Source organism: Sus scrofa, chromosome 14 (assembly GCF_054392235.1).
Source record: "Sus scrofa isolate SSC_HxYL_T2T_F1_AM1 chromosome 14, Sscrofa_HxYL_maternal_Yorkshire_Landrace_v2.0, whole genome shotgun sequence".
NCBI classification, from domain to species: domain Eukaryota; kingdom Metazoa; phylum Chordata; class Mammalia; order Artiodactyla; family Suidae; genus Sus; species Sus scrofa.
Window position 1 is genome coordinate 144,467,170 of NC_139396.1, and position 21,298 is coordinate 144,488,467.

The 21,298-nt window shown below is 41.6% G+C and overlaps 1 long non-coding RNA gene across 1 annotated transcript in view; it reads left to right on the forward strand.

Annotated features, from left to right (window-relative positions):
* The window catches only part of LOC110256739 (uncharacterized), a 142,751-nt gene that overhangs the window by 23,890 nt on the left and 97,563 nt on the right, over positions 1-21,298 (forward strand). The gene's annotated exons all lie outside the window — the stretch shown is intronic.

The following is a 21,298-nucleotide window of genomic DNA, read 5'->3' on the forward strand; positions in this document are numbered from 1 at the left end:
ATGTCACAGGTGTGCCCCCTCCCCCCCAAAAAAAAGCAGAAAAAAAATAATATGATTTAAAAATGAGCGGAGGACTTCTAAATTGGTGAAGCCACTGTGGAAAACAGTATGGAGTTTCCTCAGGAAATTTAAAATACTACCATAGGGTCTAGCAATTCTATTTCTGGGTATTTATCTGAAGAAAATGAAAACAGTAATTCACAAATATATGTATGTATATATATATATATATATATATATATATATATATATATATATATATATATACTCTTATGTTCATTGCAACATTTGTTTTACAATAACCGAGATATAGAAGCAACTTGTGTCCATCGACAGATGAATGGATAAAGATGTAATGTGTGTGTATATATATATATATATAGTGTGTGTGTGTGTGTGTGTGTGTGTATAATGTTTTATTTTTGGCCACAAAAATGGCATGTGGAAGTTTCCAGGCCAGGGATCAAACCTGTGGCACAGCATTGACCTGAGCCGCTGCGGTGACAACACTGGATCCTCAAGTCTCTGTACCATAACTGAGCTTCTATAAAAGCACATGCTTTACCGATCAGTCACTATGTGCCAAGAGCTAAAGGGGTTACCACTTCCAGATATGGTAATCTTTAAAGGCAGAAACCATCCTTTTGAAGACAAAGAACATAAGAATAGAAATAACATCCCGGGCAGCACATAAAGAATTTTTAATAGCAAAGTCTTAACGCTTCTTGAAAATTTTGGAAGAAAGTCTAAGAGGTAGCGAAAAGGGCTTCTTATGCCTCAGGACTTTGATACGTGTGTGAGGTTTAGAAGGAGAGATTCCTTTGATATGGGGCTCTCCGAAAGGTCTTGGTGAGGCAGTCAGCTGACATAGGCATAAAAATAGCAGTAGTCACGGTCATGGTGGGATGATAGTGAGAAGGGGCTACGTGCATGAAGCACATTATTTCATTTAATTCTCACAAGCACTTCAGAGATGAGATGTGTTGATTAATTCCACTTTGGAGATGAGAAAAGCAGAGGTCAGTTCAGGGAACAAGCGACACTGTGTCAGGCTTAGCCCCCAGGAACACACCTGTAATTGAGAAAGTTGAGTCTATTACTCATTGTAGTGGTGGGAGAACACACACCATGGGGAACTGTGGGGTGTTTCGGTCTGGGGTGAGTGTGTTAGAACTGTTATAGGATTTGGGATTCAAATGGGTAAATTCAAGTGCCCAAGGAAGTGGGGATTTTCTCTTGATGAAGCAATTCTATGACTGATGAATAAATCTCAGCTAGAAGGAGGGCAGACTAAGGTGATCAAGTTATAATCGGTACAGAAGTAGCAGCCATACATTTAGCCAAGGGAAGGAGGGATACTTGATGTTTTATGTATGTAGTGACTTGTCTGAGGGGATGTTCTGTAAGACTGTGACCAGAAGGAGAAAAATATGATTTTTCCCTAAGCATCAGCGTTTCTGATGTCATTAAGGCTCAGTTACGAGTTCCTAGATATTAGGGCCTGCCTTTTCCTTTCTGATTTTTGAGTAGTTCCAGCAAGGGATTGAGCCAGTTGACTTCACTTTCCTCAGCTGTACAGTATACCTGTCATGAGAATTAAACGTCACACAAAGGACTTGGCACTGAGCCCACAGAAAGCTCTCCATTGCTGGGTTGTTGCTGGAGGAGGAAGACCAGAAATGGCGAGATAATGAGTGGGACTTCCCATCACTCAGAAGATGGGAAGGCGTCTGAGTGTGCAGTGGCGGGAGTACAGGCAGGATTTTGGAGACGATGTTGTTTCTCTTGAAATTCCCACTAATTGGCTTGACTACATCTCGACTTCTTTTGGTGCTTAGGAGCTATGTTCACTTAGGGTCTTTTTCTTTTTCTTTTTTTGAGAAAAAGGCAAAGATGTCCTCATGATTTCCCAGCAACGTCCCCTTTTGTTATTCTGGGCATAGAACAGCATCAGCCCCTGTTTTACAAGAAACGGTGCTTTTGTTTTTTTCTTCCTAGGGCAGATATTGGTGAAAGAAAGCTGAGCTCATCATCTAACCTTTTCCCTTTATGTGGTTATAGACAACATTTATTTCTTAGGATCATAGAAAGCCCTGATGCAGCAGAAGTCTTCACTGCATAATTAATTTCCAGCACATCAGGTGAAGACTGAAGCTCAGCTATTGTTGCAAGGAAATAATTTTTTTTTGAATGTGAAGATAAGAAGAAGTAGAAATAGCTGTTCAATTTTAAAGTGGATCTTAACATGTTTCTAATGTGTGAACTCAATAAACAGCACTGGTATCTGATTTGTTTGGGCATTTCTAGTTAACAGTGAGCCCATGGTATTGAATGTCCTCCAGGTGACCCTCAGGTAGGTGGGGACGGGTCTCTTTGTGCTGTTGAAAATGGGCACGTGTCACTAGACCTACTGTTAGTGTGTCAGAGAAAATAGGGCATTTTTCCATTTTAGAGGCAATTGCTATTCTCATGAATGATACCATTAAAAGAAATGACAGTGTTTAGGTACGTAAGGAAAATGAGAGCTGCCCCCTCCACCAAAAAGAAAAAAAAAAAAAAAAAAAAAAAGCAGCATGACTCTGGATGAAAAATTTTCCTTTCTAAAGAGAGAAGATAGAAAATGCAAAACATGAAAATACCAGTACAGTGGAAGAGAAAACCCTAGAAAATTTCAGTTTCACACTTAAAAGATGATATCTAGACCAATCTAGATGAATCAAAAAGGGAGGCTTTTCTGGAGGTTTTAGGTTTTTTTACACTATGGAATTCAGAGATTGTTCAAGATATGATTTGTGTAATAGAAATGATACAATAGAACTTACAAAACAGAAACAGGCTCAAATATTTCAAAACCAAACTTATGTTTTCCAGAGGGGAGATGTGGGAGGGGTGGGATAAATTGGGGTGTTGGGATTGACATATACACACTACTATGTAAATGGATGGGTATGAGGACCTACTGTATTACACAGGGAAATTTACTCAGTACTGTATGGTACTGTATGGGAAAAGAATCTGAAAAGGAATGGATACATGTATCAGTATAACTGATTTACTTTGCTGTATGCCTGAAATTAACACAACTTTGTGAGTCAACTATATTCCAAAAATTTTTTTTTAAATGTATGAATTGTGCTTTTCCAGATAGAATAACTTGGCCAGGAAACTTGCCGAAAGCCAGATTTCTCAGCCAATAAATGGCGATAATAGCTTTTTATCACATTCTTGCTGTCATTAAGGGGAATTGAGATTCTGAGATTTAGGGTCTGTTTGTCTCCAGAAGAGTTTTCTTTTCTTCATTTTTGGTGGCATCCAGCACTTCCTTAGCTTCAAGGATTCACATACATATCATATCATATAAGCTCAATGATTTATATTACAGGTGTGGAAATTAAAATCCAAAGAAAACCAGCTTAGCCAGAATTGACCAAAGTGTCTATGTAGGATGCCAAGATTCAATCCCTCTAGATTGCTGTTTTTCTCCATTTACACATCATATTTATTAATGTTTAATTGCGTTGTATACTTTAAATTAGTTTTCCTATGACTTATAGTTAGAACCCAGAATCAATCTAATGATTATAGACTTACTTGGAAGTTGATTTTCTTTTTTGCTTTTTTTTTTGGGAGTTCCTGGAGTAGGCAGGCTCTAAGGAGGGAGCATAGTGTACCAGTAAATAGATTTGCAATCAGGAAGGGCTGGATGAATACACATTAGCAGCTTTATTAGTTGGGCCCTTTTTGGTTGCAAGTGACAGAAAATGAACTCTGTCACTTACTGCCATATGTTCCCAACTCTGTGGGAAGCTCAGAGTGCAATAGGGCTTCAAGGACTCCTGGAGTTCAGACCTGAAATGTGGTGGTGAGAACAGTGGAAGGACAATGGGCTTCAGAGGCAGACAGCCTTGGGTTCAAATCTTGCATCTGTCTCACTACCTTGCACGAGCTCAATGTGGTTAAGAAATCTCCCATGGTCAGCTGGCTCCCTCTGCAAAATGGAGGCCATAGGCGTGTCCTTGTGAGGTGGGCAATCAATGAGATAAAATAGATCTGGGGTTAAAGGATGGAGGACAGGAGGCCTGGGAAGGTCAGGGGAGGCAGGTAGTGTCCAGTCTTCTTTCTGCTGTAAGAACAGCAGTACTGGGGATGGAGGACACAATTGAGGTCGCACCTCACCATGCATTTTGTTTTAATTTGTCTTTTGATCCTGCTTCTCAATGTAATTTTGCTCTCATATCGTAGGAGGAATGATTTCTTCATCTGGAGATGCCAGCCAGTAGTAGGAAAGGTGGGAAAAGCCATTTTCACAGAGAAGCACTGCTAGACCAAGATGGCCATGTGAAGAAAAGTGTGCTGACTCCACCAGATAGGTGTAATTATCTCACCCCCAAATGGGAAAAGATATAAATGGACAAAAAAAAAAAAAAAAAAAACCAAAAAAACCCTAGGAGATATAGAACACTTAAATGAGGTAGTATCTAGAGTTGAAAATGAAGAATTATTTTCTTTGCAAATACTTTCAGTCTTCAGGGGACAAATCTACCTAGCCTTTTAAACAAAAAGATAGAATAAAATATTTCCAATTTATTTTTATAAGAAAAAGTATTAACTCTAATACAAGTGCAAGAGCACACAAAAAGATTTTATATGTGTATAGGAGTTCCCGTCGTGGCGCAGTGGTTAATGAATCCGACTGGGAACCATGAGGTTGCGGGTTCAATCCCTGCCTTTGCTCAGTGGGTTAACGATCCGGTGTTGCCATGAGCTGTGGTGTAGGTTGCAGACGTGGCTCGGATCCCGCGTTGCTGTGGCTCTGGCGTAGGCCGGTGGCTACAGCTCCGATTGGACCCCTAGCCTGGGAACCTCCATATGCCGTGAGAGCGGCCCAAGAAATAGCAAAAAGACACACACACACAAAAAAGAAGATTTTATATGCGTATAAATATATTAATATTTTATTAATATAAAACATAATATTTTACTTGGGGTTTGAGTATTTGTAAACATCATAGCAAATACAATCCAGTGGTATGTTAGGAGAAAAATCACCATGACAACGTAAGATTCATTTTAGGACTGCATTAATTACTTAATATTAGGAAATCAATATAATTTACTATGTTGATAGCAAAGAAAAAAAAGCAATATAATTGATCATCCTGATAGATGCTAAAAAAGCATTTGATAAAAATTAACATTCATACTTGATAGAAAAACTCTCAATAAAATATCAATAAATAGACGTGCTCATGGCGTTAAGTATATATTTACAATCCATGGCTAGCCTCATGCTCAGTGGTAAAACTCCCGTTAAAATCAGAAAAACAAAAAGAATGTTGTCATAACTATTATATCTGGTAATTTTTTTTTCAGATGTGCCTATTCTATTAGAAAGGGAAATGAAATGAATAGAGGAGATAATATCATGATTTGCAGAAGATGAAATACTATGAAGCCATTAAAAAGACAGTAGGGTTCTCCATATACTCACTGACTCAGAAAGATGTCTTTTCCATATTGGGGAAAATATAGGATATGAACCATAAGTAGAATGTGGTATCATTATAAAGTATATGAGTGTACATGGGGGGGGCGTGAAATGCATAGAAAAGACTCATGCATTATATGTAGCAAAATATTAACTATTTTGCTTCTGAGTGATGGGCAACAGGATGCTCGCATTTCCTTCTCTGCGCCTTTTGGGAATGGCTTGACTTTTTAAAAAAATAGATAAATAACTTGCCCAAGGTCAAAGGCAGTTTGACTTTAAATGCTCTGCTTTTAACCACTTCTGTATTACTATTAGAAAAAAAAGTGCCATTGTCATTTCCAAAACACAAATGCATATTTTATATATAAATGATGGTATGTACATAAATATATCTGTTGTATTCAAGATATATACAGGTATAATATATATTTATATAGAAATGTATATTAATACATGTAAAAATTTAAATGAATTTTTATAAACACACATATGACTACATATTTATATATACATTTATAAGATATACATATATATGAAAGATTTAAAATTATGACATAATAGGATGCCTAACACATGGTCAGTAAATTATATTTATTAACCTCCCTAAGCCCTCCTTACCTGGAATATGGACAGGAACTATTCTTATTCAGTTTTCCTAGCAACAAGAAGGCGTCCTTCACAGAGTAGTAATATTAAACAGGCATACTTTATGCATGTAAATAAAATAAACACTAGGACATTAGATTACACTGTACAGCCAGCAGTGAATTCTTCTGAGAAACCCCTGTGGCCTTCCTCTGCAACGAGCAGCCATGCTGGCCTGTAGCCTCTATGTGGACCAAGTTACAGCCCCTGGCAGGGGTCGAAAGGGCCATGGATTCTGGGCCTGGCGTTGAGTAGGAGGAGCTGCTAGAGAGATGACTTTCAAATGCAGAAGGATATGCATTTCTTCTTGACAGAAATCTGACCCCTGCAAAAGCCTAAACAAAGACCTTATTTCAACTCAATGCCATCCTTCATGGAGGTTGGGAGGAGGAAGATGAGCATATGGTGAGCCTGTGGGGTAGGTGGATGCCACTTATATGACCCAGCAGGTCCCTACAGCCTGAAGGCCCTAGGGGAGTTGTCCGGAAAATACCAGCATTCAGTTTTCTTCAGCTAGAAAACAGCACCTTGTGTTTTTCCACATTCTGGTTTCTGAGCTCAGAGAACTTGAAGAAAGGCTCATGCTGACGTGAGCACTGGCTGTGGAGGGAACTAGATGTCCCAACAGACGGCTCTGGTCATGTGGTGCTGGGGTGGATGTTGCCAAGCCTCCCTGCAGATGCCCTTTCTGCCTTGGGGTGGGGGTGGGGGCGGCATCAGGACAGTACCCTCCCCCCCGCCCCCCCCCCCCGCCCCCACAGGATCTAGCGTGTCGGAATGCAGCTGCTGCTCAGAAACCCGTGAGGAGCTGGTGCTACCTGAGTGGCTGTTCGGAGAATGGACAATTGGAAGGGGTCTTTGCAGTGTGGTATTTCCCACAACTCCCCCACCTCATACTACACCTACGAGGTGTAGCACGCATGCATTCCCCCGTCTCTCCCCAGGACTCTCATCCTGGGCTGACTATGAAGACTGGATTCATTTCCTCTCTCAAATTAGCTTTCAGGTGCCGCAATTTCTCTTTATGACTTACGTTTCCCTTTTACTGGATCTAGGTTTTGGACTCTTCCTCTTAAATCTGTTCATCTCATCTCTCACCCACACCTCCTCAAGGTTTCCCTGACCTAGGGCTCCAGTTTTTTGTGGAAGAACTAAGTGATTGTGGACCAAAGACTCATTCACTAGGTGGGAAGATTGAGAATAATGCAATGTGTCGTTCCCCACCCTCCCCAGCCTCCATGGGTACGTTCATATGTGCCTGAGCTCCACCTTAACTCTAGGAATTAATTGGTAAGGGAGGAATTTCAGGCAGCTGCTGGGGCAGAGGGCTAAACAGGCAGTTTTCATTAGCATTTTTCTAGTCAATGAGATAAGTGGCCACGATATACTTTCTACCTACCATACGGTGGGCACACGCAAATCATATTGTGCCTTCAAGGAGGTGTCAACTGAGGGACATAGACCAAAAACATGTAGATTAAAAGTATAGTCACAGAGATTCAAAAATGGTAAAATATAAGGTGCAGCGTAAGATGTGCTTAGCCAATCAGGGAAAAGGATAAATTGGAAATAGTGCTCTTTGAGCATCTGTTGGAAAGACACCTGAGCACTTTCATATATTCTTTCTATCTACTCCTTCCCATGCCCTTTAGGTTAGGTTGTATTATTTTTTTATGTAGGTGAGAAAATGGAGGTTCAGAAGTAAATTCTGTTGAGTCACCCTGACTGGAAGCTTCTGTGAGGTCATGATTTTCTTGGCAGGGGCCAGGGATGAGATTGGTTTTTCCGTCTTTGAGAAACACAAGACTAGAGAAAGAATGCATGTTCCTACACCCATCTTCATCAGAACTACTTTAAGATTTTGCTGAATACACAGATTTCTGGGTCTCACCAGAGAGCTATAAAATCAGAATTTCTGGGAGCGAGATACAAAATCTGAATTTTTGAAAAATGTAAAAAATAGAAAAGAGGATGAAGAATAATATGTCTTAACTTTGCTGTGATTATTAAGCATTGGCAACCAAAAATATCTTTTTAGTGGTGAGGGTTATTGATGAACATTTTTTTTTTGTCTTTTTAGGGCCATATCCATGGCATATGGAAGGTCCCAAACTAGGGGCGGAATTGGAGCTGTAGCCACTGTGGCCACAGCCACAGCAACGCGGGATCCAAGCCACGTCTGCGACCTAAACTGCAGCTCGTGGCAATGGAGGATCCTTAACCCACTGAGCAAAGCCAGGGGTCAGACCTGTGTCCTCATGGATCCTAGTCAGATTCATTCCCACTGAGCCACAGTGGGAACTCCTGCATGTACAATTCAATGCAGTACAATTTACCCTTTCTAGATGAGCAGTTCTATTACTTTTGAAAAACATAGAATTATGTAAGTACCAACATAATGGAGACTATAGTATATCCATCGCAACATTAAGTATGATGTTAACTATATATAGTTTTTTATAGCTACCCTTTATTTAGAATTAAATATGATGCCTATTATTCCTAATTTGCCAAGTTTTTATCATGAATATGTTTAAAATGTTGTCAAATATTTTTCCTATATCTATTGAGATCATCAAATGTTTTCTTTTTTATTCTGTTGATATGTTGAAGTACATTGATTTTTTTTTTTTTTTGGTCTTTTTCCTTTTCTCGGGCTGCTCCTGCGGCATATGGAGATTTCCAGGCTAGGGGTCCAATCAGAGCCATAGCCATCAGCCTACACCACAGCCACAGCAACGCAAGATTGTTAACCCACTGAGCAAGGGCAGGGATCGAACCCGCAACCTCATGGTTCCCAGTCGGACTCATCAACCACTGCACCATGACGGGAACTCCTGATTGATTTTTGAATGTTGAACCAACCTTGCTTTCTCAGCATGAAGCCTACTTGGCCATAGTATGTTTTATTATTTGCATAAAGTGCTAGATTTGATTTATTAATAGGTTGAGAATTTTTGCTTCATGGTCACAAAGAACATTGATTTGGAGGTTTATTTTCTTGTCATGTTCTGAGAGTCATAATAAATGCTAATGATAAAGTGATAACATTTACCTTTTTTTTCTTTCCCCAATAAAGCCATACTTCTTAAGTAGGCTTCCTTGTACTCTGGCTTCTGGTCGATTTTGGCCAATAGGATGTCTTGGCATAGACAGGAGGGAAAGAGGAGAATGAGGCTGGGGCATTTATTCACCTGCTTTCCTTCCTGACAGGCCTCTGCACCTTTCTACATTAAGACTACAACTCTTGCCAAGCAGTTATCTCCATATAACGCTGTCTGGATTCCAGAAACCATTCCCTCATATTCCTTTTTCAGGACTGGAGTAGAAAACAGTTCCCTTTTCTTGTTAGCCCTGGCATGGCATCTTCTGGTATTCCCTGAACCTGGTACACCTTTGTAAATTACTCCTTAAGAAAACTCAGTAGCACTCCTTGTGTGATCTATTTGATTTCTGCTGTAACCTTGGCTGATATAGCCCTCATCAGCTTTCAGTCTCAATATCCTGTTAATTAGACTTACGGATATCTTTTCGTTTTATTGATAAGTAAGCTTCTATTTCTTGTTTCCTTTGTTTTGGGGAGGGGGTTTCCTTAAGAAGAGAAGGAGGCAGAAAATACTTGAAGAGAAGCTTTAGAGACCATGTATCAACTGAGTTAGTCTTCAACACTGGAATGTGGCAAATATCATCAGTGTTTGCTTTAAAGATGGCAGAGTCACATAATACCTGACCCATCTCTTTTCCAAACACCGAGAAGAATGAGTCATTGCCTATTCAGTTCCCAGATCACCTTGAACATGCAAATGCTCTGTATGTCTTGAAAGCAGGAGTCACATCTCCTTTGCCATTGCAATCCCAAAGAGTAGCATAGAGATGAGAAGTAGAGCTAGTTCTCTGGTTATGAAGCTCTCAAAGGTGTGTGACAATCCAAGGAGACTAAGATGGCAAATTCTGTGCTTCTGTGTGTGGGTCTGTGTCTGTGTATGTGTGTATACATGCATCTCATCCCTAAGCTTTTGCCACGGGCCTTGCAGACTTTGTACCAAAGTCACACAGAACTGAGGCTTGAAAATGCTGAGTAGACAAGGCCGCCTAGTCCTCAGATGAGGAAACTGTGGAACACAGGACCTGCAGTGTGTAGCTATTTAAGACATATGATTACCTTACATATGTTTAGGTCAATATTAATAACAAAAACTGATTATAGTCTTTAAAAAATTTTTTCTCTATTGCTTTTCTTAACCTTATTTTCTCCTTTATTTCCATTTAGAGCATTCATATTAGTTATTCATTATTATTATTAACTTGTTATTAAAACTTTTCAGATTTTAATTTTTCATTTGTGTAAGGTGTGCCGTATGTTCATAGCTTTCTCTTCTCTTTTCCATTTGGTCCTAATCCTAATTATCTGCTGCATCTTTTCTTTCAAATTCGTGCCTTTTAGTCTCTAAGGCCTGGCAACTTGTTAACAAACCAGTCAGCGCAGTGCGCTGCACAAAAGTCAGTAAGCCTTGGAGAGAAAAGAATTTGATGGATGTGACAAAGTGGTCTCTGTTCCACTTGGGCGCTTCTCAAATTTTCAGGTGCATCAGAATTTCCCCAGGAGCTTGTACAATACAGATTCTGATTTCCTTGGCTTCTGGTAGACCTTAATCTCTGCCTTTCTAACAAGTATTCAGTGACCCTAAGTATAATACTTAAAGCACTCAGTGACTTGAAGTACAATGTTGAACTCTTGGGTATGCCACTAATTTAGTCATTAGTACGAGGGACTTCTTTATTATGTTTTAATATATTTTTTTCAAATGTTACTGGCTCATGGCTGCTTTGAAAATTGTTGGCTTCCTGAGAGATGAACCAATTAGAAGGATCTAAGCAAAATATGACTCAGCTACCATTTTAAAATCAGAACTGTGTGAATGAGATAAACATGTGGGAGAAAAAAATGTTGGGCCAAGGGAGAATCCGTTCAACAAGAAAAAGAGATTGAGGAGTTCCCATCATGGTACAGTGGTTAACGAATCCAACTAGGAACCATGAGGTTGTGGATTCAATCCCTGGCCTTGCTCAGTGGGTTAAGGATCCCGCGTTGCCATGTGCTGTGGTGTATGTCGCAGACGCGGCTCGGATCCTGCGTTGCTGTGGCTCTGGCGTAGGCCAGCGGCTACAGCTCCGATCAGACCCCTAGCCTGGGAACCTCCACATGCCACGGGAGTGGCTCTAGAAAAGGCAAAAAGACAAAAAAAAAAAAAAAAATAAAAGAGAGAGAGAGAGAGAGAGAGAGAGAGAGAGAGAGAAAGAGGGACTGAAGCTTTACCACTGGTCAAATGCAGGTAGGTTAGAAACCACTTTAGGAGAAGGTCAGCATTGTGATAATCCTCTCTGGCGTCTCTTCAAAGCCTCGAGTGCTTTATAATACAGTTTTGGTGTCATTTATCTTTTGGACAGTCTGGGGAGAACATCTTGTAGTTGTCTTTTGGGTTTTTTTTTCATGGTTTGAAATTATGGGGATGGTCCAGCATGCTTTGCAATTGTTGACCTGTCTACAAGAGAGTGGCCTTTCTTTTCACTCATACTTTCTCAGGCTCATTTTAGGATTGTTCTAGCTTCCTTTGTCAAAGTTAACTTATGGAAAGTTAATTTAGACGAGGGGTGACAATTCAGTATTTCCTTTTTTTTGCTGGTTCAGATTGTTAGGGGCCAAGGGATAACTAATGTTGAAAAGGATTCTAAAGTTTTGTTAAGATTCATAAATTATGTCTGCTAAGAGGGTAGGAGTGAGGCATATGCGTCAGATAGTGGCCATTCCTAATCCAGCCTTAGAGCCAGGAGACTCCTTAACAGACTAGTGGGATATTGACTCATTAGCCTTAAGCCTTCCTCTCTTGTTTTCAGTGCCATTGCACCTGCATTTAAGGATAATGTGCAAGTTTCGACATTGGGATTTTCTTTCTTTCTTTCTTTCTTTCTTTCTTTCTTTCTTTCTTTCTTTCTTTCTTTCTTTCTTTCTTCTTTCTTTCTTTCTTTCTTTCTTTCTTCTTTCTTCTTTCTTTCTTTCTTCCTTTCTTCTTTCTTTCTTTCTTTCTTTTTCTTTCTTTCTTCCTTTCTTCTTTCTTTCTTTCTTTCTTTCTTTCTTTCTTTCTTTCTTTCTTTCTTTCTTTCTTTCTTTCTTCCTTCCTTCCTTCCTTCCTTCCTTCCTTCCTTCCTTCCTTCTTCCTTCCTTTCTTTGCCTTTTCTAGGGCTGCTTCCCCTAGGCTAGGGGTCTGATCGGAGCTGTAGCTGCCGGCCTACACCAGAGCCACAGCAACGCAGGATACAAGCCACGTCTGTGACCTACACCACAGCTCACGGCAACGCCGGATCCTTAACCCACTGAGCAAAGCCAGGGATCGAACCCACAACCTCATGGTTCCTAGTCAGATTTGTTAACCACTGCGCTATGATGGGAACTCCAGGATTTATTTCTAATTACCCAGTCAGATATGATTTTGTTGGCTGTCTTTTCATTTTTATCATCTATCTTATTGCCATTTCCAAAAAGGTGATAGTTTCCTAAGAGAGCAACAAGATTTGTTAGCCTCCGGCTTTCTTTTTAAATAATCAGGCTGTCTGCCCTCTGAAGGGTGTCTTCCCAGCTGGGAAGCTGTCACCTGTCGCTCTTGGACTGATCACTAGAGTAATCTTGTCTTGCTGTGCTCTGGGCTGTGATGTGATCCCCAAGTTCCCTGGTCTAGAAGCTCTGCTGACTACGAGGGAGGTTTATGTGGTGTCTCCATCCTTTCAATAAAGTCCCCTTTGTAAGACTAGAGCTGAGGTCTCTTATTACACTCAGCTCAGACCTTTTATGTGCAGGGGTGTTTTTCATTGTTGTTGTTAGCCTTAAGAACGATGATCAACCACTGTTACCCAGATCAACCCAGAAATGAGCTCCATGTTTGCTAGCCTTCAATGAGTGGTTTTGTTCAGTGGGAACTGAACTGGTTTATTTGGACAGTTCTGGGTCTGAATTCTGCCATGTCTCTTTCTAATTGGTGACCTTGAGAAAGTCATTAGCCTTTTAGAGTCTTCATTTTCTCAGTGCAAATTGGAGACAGTAATAACTACCTCCCTGAGGTGGTGTGACTATCCTGTGTATTCAGGATCTAGTATGACGTTATTCACATTCTTCATGCAATGGAAACACATTCAAATATCCTTTTCCCTTTTTCTCCCTTGTGTTTGATGTAAGGTCTTATTGTATTTTGTTTCCATTTGATTTTCTTTTGATCCCAGTAATTGAAGTGTTCCAGAGTGTTATTACCATGAGATTGTCTAGGTAAAAATCAAGTGTCAACAGAGTTGAGAAAAGAGTGAGATTTCATGATACAGGGGCTCAGGAACCAGTTGAGTAGAAAGATGGACAGAGTCCAGAATCTTCCATATTGAGTGATTCTTTAAGGAATTGCCAGATTATGAGACATAGGGCCTCGTTTATTCAGAGGCAACTGAACTGAAGCTTGGCAGGGAAAAAAGTACTGTGGAGATGTTTAGAAATATGTTTTCTAGGAGTTCCCGTCGTGGTGTAGTGGTTAACGAATCCGACTAGGAACCATGAGTTTGCGGGTTCGATCCCTGCCCTTGCTCAGTGGGTTAACAATCTGGTGTTGCCGTGAGCTGTGGTGTAGGTTGCAGACGCGGCTCGGATCTTGCGTTGCTGTGGCTCTGGCATAGGCCGGTGGCTATAGCTCCGATTAGACCCCTAGCCTGGGAACCTCCACATGCTGCTGGAGCGGCCCAAGAAATGGCAAAAAGACAAAAAAAAAAAAAAAAAGAAATATGTTTTCTAAACAAGGCTGGACTCAAGCCAAACAGGGAGTAGGTGATATGTCATGCTTTCATCGATTCATTAATCCATTGAATCATTCATGTCCCAAACATTTACTTAGCACTTTGTGTGTGCTAGGTGCTCCATCAATCCCTGCCTTAAAGAGCGCGTGGTAGATTGGTGGAATCATAATTGTATACCATGTGATCCATGTCTCTATTTACCTAAAGCAGTGAAGGTAAAACTACTTTTATTAAATACACTAAGACCAGCCCTCTCTTTTTAGTATTTGCCTCCCATCCTAATCCATCCTCTCTTCTTCCTGGGCATAAAAGTGTACCCAGAGAAAGATAGGATGCCCAGTCTTGGTTGTAGCTTGGTGTCACTGAGTTCTCCCCATTGGAATTTGAGCAAAAATGATGGGTATCCCTGGTCCTGGAATTTCCACATGTCGTGGGCATGCCCCTTCCCCACCCCAGAGTAAAATCCTTTGCTGTGAATTTCCCTTCTTTTTTTCCCTCTGTCTGCAAAGGCAATGCCAAACAACCTTGGGAAATACTGTCAAGGATAACAGAAGCTCCCTGCTTGCCTGCTTTCCTGGGTGAATTCATGGAGCAGAGCTGGCCACCTGCCCTGGACTGGTGCATTAGAAAGCAATGATCTTCCAAGTACTTCAAGCCCCTGAATTTGGGAACCTCTTTGGGATAGCTTCTATTATAACAAATTAAGGAGTCATGAATTTTTTTGAGGTTCTAAAGTAACTTAAAATCATTTGAATGTCATTGGTCCAGCGGAATCTTAGATTTTGTTGGCCAGAGGAGATTCTTGAAGACACAAGAGTGACAAACTCTGGATCCAAGCTCAATTCTGGAACACTTCTATCTAAGATTTTGTACACTCCTGAAGTAACATAAGTTCTCAAGTCTTCAGGTACCAGAGTCAAGATCCAACCTTTTTTCCAAAGCTTCCCACCTTAGCTAGTCTAAGATTTGGAAAATCAGTGAAGAAGCAAGTGAGCATGCATGTGTATTTTACATATGAATTTCTCCCGGTGATGGTGAGTGTTGGAGATTCAAGGGCAACAGTGGAAGCAATAGGAAAGCCAGTGTCTGGACATTCAAAGCCATGCTTGAGAAGATAGTGGCAGAAAAAAAGGGAGGGGATTCTCTCTAAGGTCATCTTGTGCATTTAATCCAGGCATCCCAGGAGCTACCAGCTCTAGACAAGCGCTTCCTCCTAGCCCCATTTGGCTGACACTTCCTGCCCTGTGCCTTATATCCTCAGAGTCAGCCTTTCTGTGGTTTTCAAAGGTCATGGCCAGTATCATTGACACAAATGGGAGAGGACCCTTCCCACCCTTCCCACTTCATTACTCATGGGTGAGTAATGAAGTCATTTATTCATTAATCTCATAGTTACTGAGCACCTATTTTATGCTAGGGAGACCGTAGATGTGTATTTTAGTGGGTCTCCAACTGAGAAACCCTGCCCAGGAAAGATAGGACTAAAATGTGCAAAAGGCACAAAACAGGGGGGAGGAAGGGAGGAAATACAGTTGGAATCAAAACAGGAGTGCAAAGGCACAGTGTAAGGCAGGTGTCTCCTGTCATTCCACAGCCTGTGTCTACTGTGATAAAGGCATGTGATTAATTACACATGGAGACCGTATGTATGTTCCCTCACTTGCTAATTGCAATTAGTTGCAGGAGCACTGAACATATTGCTCTTGCTGAATGTCAGGACATTTCACTGGATTCCCCTTGGTTCTCTAAGAAGCCACAATTAACTTCACTAATTATTCCCTTTATCACATGTGCTTCACTTAATGTAGAACCAAACCAATAAATGTTAATCTTAAAAATTTTTTTTTCCTAAAGCCACCTTGGCTGCCATCCAATTAACACCAACAGTGGTTCCCTAGATAAAACCATGAATATCATCAAGTCTGTCCAAGGTTGGTGTGAGAAAGGACATAAATTTTAGTTTCGAGAATTTGTTAATTTCTTCTTCAGGGAAGGAGAGGCTCTCTGCACTGGCAGAAAGCCATGTGGCACTTTTGGTTGCTGTGCTTTGAAAGGTTTTGTAACCGGCCAAGCATGCATCTCTGCAGTGACCCATCCATAGCACCTGGTAGTGGGGGTAGTTGACAAAGGAGAGATGTTTGCCAAGGACTAAGCTAGGAATGCAGGACAACTTAAAAATGCATGAAAATCCTGCTCTCATGCCAGCAATACACCTGGAATTGAGCAAGAAGCCTTCCTGTCTCTATGATCTAGGGAGCATTAGTTCAAATTTCTTTTTCCTTAAACTCCTATGATTTTTCTCAAGATTTCTGTGACTGTGTGTGTGTGTGTGTGTGTGTGTGTGTGTGTGTGTAGGGGAAGGCTTACTTGTTCATGGCTCTTCCTATGTCTGTGTACCTTGCTTCTACCCCATGTGTGAATTCAGCACCTTCTTTGATTTTTACACACACACACGCACACACACATGCACACACTCACGCACGCACACACACACACACACACTTTCCCAAAGCATTCATGAGAATTTGAGGATAAGATAGTAGGCGAATTCACATTACATTGCCCCAAATGAGCTCAAATGGGAAAGCTGGCATCTGTTTTAAGATGTCCTTTTGGAACCCTACTCCATGGAGCTCTTCACCCCATCTGGTTCCAGCTGAGTCTGCCTGGTGAGAAACAACACATTTCACTCTTTGCTGCTGGAGAACAATGTCATAGTTCTCTTCTGGAACCTTGATGATTCTTCTGCCTCTGGTGTACCCATCAATTTTTTTTTTCAAAAGACCAGGAGGAAGAGAGAAAGGTAAGAGAATTCTCTTTTCAACAGGAATTCTTATAAGAGCTGCTAGGACAATACTTTTTACTTCATCATCACCACAATGCACTCTCCTAATTACTGCTTAGAATGCCTGGCATTCCAGTGAGCTTTTGAAAATGCCACTTTCATTGAGTATTGCTTGTAACCTGTAAGCCAGGAGGGGCAGCCATGTCTCAGAGCCACTTTTTGCAGGTCAGGAAACTGAGACACCAGGTGATGAATGCCCAAATGTGCATGGGTTATGTTTGGTAAAATATTGTTTCTCCCTCACTTTGCTCTAAGATGGCTTTTCTTGGAGGTGTAAGAAGGATCAGAAAGTGGTGAACCTTCTAACCTGGGTTCTTCTCTCACTCATTCCACTCCAAATTCCACCTTGCTTTGAGGCAATGCTCTAAGACACATGAAACAGAATGTGAGAAAAGCCAACCTGCATTGGGTTATTTGCAGTTTCTCAACCTTGACACCATGGAGATTTTATGCAATATAATTCTGAGCCGGTGGAGCAAGATGTCCTGTGCATTGTATGAGGTTTAGCAGTGCCCCTGGCCTTTAACCTTGAGATGCCCATAGAATTCCTGCTTCCAATCTTGTGACAATCAAAAATTTCTTCAAAGATTGCCAAATGTCCCCTAGAGAGACATATCACCTGTGGTTGGGAACCATTGAATTATTATCACACACCCTTTGTCTTGGTGGTTTCTTTGTGACTTGTACCATGGATAACTGGTCATATTGAGCATCTCAGAAAAGAGATGCAAGTCATGCAAGGCATATGGTGAAAAAAAGGATTTGAACCTTATGTTCCCTTTTCAATGGTAAGAGGGCATGTGCTTTCACTTTGCTGAAGACAAAGGAAGATAAATATGCCAACTCTTTCCATGGCTTGAGCTCTTCTGATGGGGCCTTGCTGCTGATGGCTCTGGCTTTTACAACAAATGGCCCACGCAGTGCCAAGAACCAAGAGTCAGTCCATTTAAGGAAAAGACGGGGTATTTGAACAGCTTGACATTGTGAAGGCATAAATCGTTGAGAAAGACAAATGCGAGCTGGAGAGATTTGTAAATGTGGCAGACGGTAATCCTGGTATTTCATGTTAATTGTTTTTCTCAGGCAGGAGACCTCCTGTGATTTACATTCTGGAGCGGCAGAGTGATGGACTGAACCAGACAGCTTGTCACCTCCGGAGAAGATGAGTGGGGACGTGACAGATGCCCTGGAAGCTCTCATTTGTTCCAGAGCATCAGGGGAGCTGTCACGTGCCCTGGGGGAGGCCTGTACCCAGTAGCCGAAGGGAGGAACTGAGGAATAGGGGGCAACACTCCTTCCACCCAAGGTCTCTGGAGAGATGTGCAAATAAGTAGGGGGATGGCACCAGGCAGATGTGGGTCTGGTTTAGCTAGCCCTTCTTGTAAGTGGGAACCGGCCATACTTTGAGGGTGGGGCGGGAGGGGAACTTAGAGACTGCAGAAGAAACAGAGGGTGTTCACCCAGACCAGGAAAACCTTAGGTCAGTGCAGAGTGTGGATTTGATCATTGCTCACCTGCTACAGCCGAGGGGCAGTTCTGCCAAGGAAACAGGAAAAGGTCATGTTTGCCTCCCCTGAGTCAGTATGTTTCTTTACTTCAGTCTTTCCAGGGGCACTTTGCCCAGAAGCCATTGCTTCTTTCTCCAAACCAAAGGGATGAGCTAAGCCCCTCCTGCACTGAGTGGGGCTCAGTCAGACTGGGCTACCTCCAGAAGCATGGTGGGTCCTGGTCACAGAGGCTCTGGAAGCCAGTCATAAGTGGTAGGAAGAGATGTTTACTGGCCAGTGTGTGATCAGGGCTGGACCAAGGGGCTATCAAGGTTGTCAGACCCCTTTATAAGAGATATAGTCGGGGAAGTGGTGGTGTTGACAGGGCAGGGTGGCTTTGTTGGGTGTCATCATGTCAGCCTGGCTAAAGCTGGAGCCATGTTTCCAGAATCTTCTTCATTGTGAGGTTCTGGGTCAGAGGGGACCAAGAGGACTTTGTGTGGATTGGAAGGTAGCAGTGAAGCAGCAGCTAGTCCTCTCAGAAGGTGGTCATGGTCATCCATGGTGACAGAGGGACACCCGGTGTCCAGTGGGTCATGATTTGTCTGTGTTCTTCCACTCTATGCCCAGATTGTCCTACCAACCGATGACTTATCTGACCTATAGCAGCCCAGGTCCACTGTAGGTGCATGGCATTGACCCATGGAGGCAGCAGCTCCACACAGACTCTCCAGTAATCCCTCTGCCAGGTCCTCTTCCATGGCTGGATGGCCTGGCCTCTGATACTCCCTGGTTAGCCACCTGTACCAGGTGACCTTAGGTGGCCTGGCCTCTCAGACTCCCCGGCTTGTCCACTTGTACCAGGTGACCTTAGGTGAGCTGGTCAGTAACTATTTCTTTGATTCTCTGACTTCTTCCAAACTTCATTGTCCTGGCTTCTCCTGCATTTGCATGTGGTCTCATTCCTTTCAAAATCTCTTATCTCCATACTGTCATGTTGGTTCCTTTGTTTTCCAACTAGGCCTGATCTTCCGTCTGGAGGTTGGTTGACGGAGAGAATCAAGTTCCATATACAGTTGTCCCTCAGTATCTACAGGGAATTGGTTCTAGGATCCCCACAGATACCAAAATCTTTAGATGCTCAAGTCCCTTTTATAGAATGGCTTTGTATTGCATGTAATCTACACATATACTCTATTGACTTTAAATCACCTCTGTATTACTTAAAATACCTAATTCTATGTAAATACTATGTAAATCACTGTAAATATGATGTAAATGCTATGTAAATAGTTGCCAGAGTGCAGCAAGTTCAAGTTTTGCTTTTTGGAATTTTCTGGAATTTTATTTTTTGGAATATTTTCAATCTGTGGTAGGTTGTATCTGCATGGAGAACCTGTGGACGTGGAGGGCTGAGTGTATTCCAAGGAGACCAGACTGCCTTAAAAGTGGGTGTGGTATAGCCTAGGACATATTTTTTAAGGAAAAGTTCTCTTAACATTCATTCATCCACTCATTTATTCATCATTCTGTTCATAGATAGAAAGGAGAGGGCTATGCCTGGGAATGTGCTAGAAATAGAGTGTTAATTGGTGAGTAAAATAGAAATGGCTGCTTGCTTTAGAGTTTAAAGTTTAAAGAAGATGGCAGAAAATTAACAAATAATCAGCATGTGATTATGAGTTATAGTTTGTTCATTCCATGGCACTTATTTCAAATGGCATGAGACAGTGGTACATAGTGTAGGTAATTGTGAGACCCACTTAAATAAGAGTGCCTGGGAAGGCCCCTCAGAAGAGCTGAAGTTTGTGCCAGTTATGGCAACACAAGGTGGATGTGGCCACAGGGAAAGTGTTTGCTCTAGGTGGCGGGGACAGCGTGAGTGAAGGCCCTGGGGTAGGGGAGGCGCACGTGACAGAGTAATGGGCGAACAGTAAAGAAGCTTTGTGGAATGGTGACAAGCCCTTTGACTGAAAAATATCAGCTTCTAGCCAGAACAGAGTGAGGCCTAAGACCCCCCAGAACTCCTACAGGCAGTTGGTGTGGACCCACAGGAAACCAGAAAGTGGAGCTGAGGGTCAAGAAGAGGAAAGAATGTTCCTGAAGAGAGTGGTAGGTTGTATCTGGATGGAGAACCCGTGGATGTGGAGGGCTGAGTGTATTCTAAGGAGACCAGACTGCCTCTGGCCCACATGGGGCCTTTGCGGAAAGTGGAAGAGGTGCCCCTTCCTCTGAGATAGAGAACCTGGGACCAGGGTTCTCGGCTTGGCACGCCTTGCTGAGGATGGATTCTAGATCCCGCTTCAGCCGGGCCTGACCTGCATAACCACATGCAGCACCTAATTAGGATGATGAATTTTGGTTCAGCTACCCAAGGCCGGAAGGATTTCTGAATCTCTTTCTAATGAGGATTTAGTAAGTATCCTGCATCTGACTCTATGGGTAGCAGCTAGACACCTGGGCACCTAAGCTAACTAATGAGTCAGCTGGCCCTTCTGATGACACTGCTGTCCACCTAAATTAATGAAGAAGATATGGTATATGTGTGTGTGTGTGTGTGTGTGTGTATGTATATATATATACATATGTATGTACTATATAATGGAATAGTGATCAGTCATACAAAGTAATGAAATAATGCCATTTGCAGAAACATGAATAGACCTAGAGATTATCATACTAAGTAAAATAAGTCAGACAAAGACAAATATCATATGATATTACTTATATATGGAATGTAAAATGTGACACAAGTGAACTTTTTTATGAAACAGAAATAGACTCATAGATACAGAGAATAGACTTGTGGTTGCCAAGCGGGAGGGATGGACTGGGAATTTGGGATTAGCAGATGCAAGCTATTATATATAGAATGGATAAAACCAAAATCCTACTGTATAGTATAGGGAACTATTCAATATCCTCTGATAAACCATACTGAAGAAGAATATGAAAAAGTTATATACATATTTAGATAAATTTAGAAATATAAATCATATATGT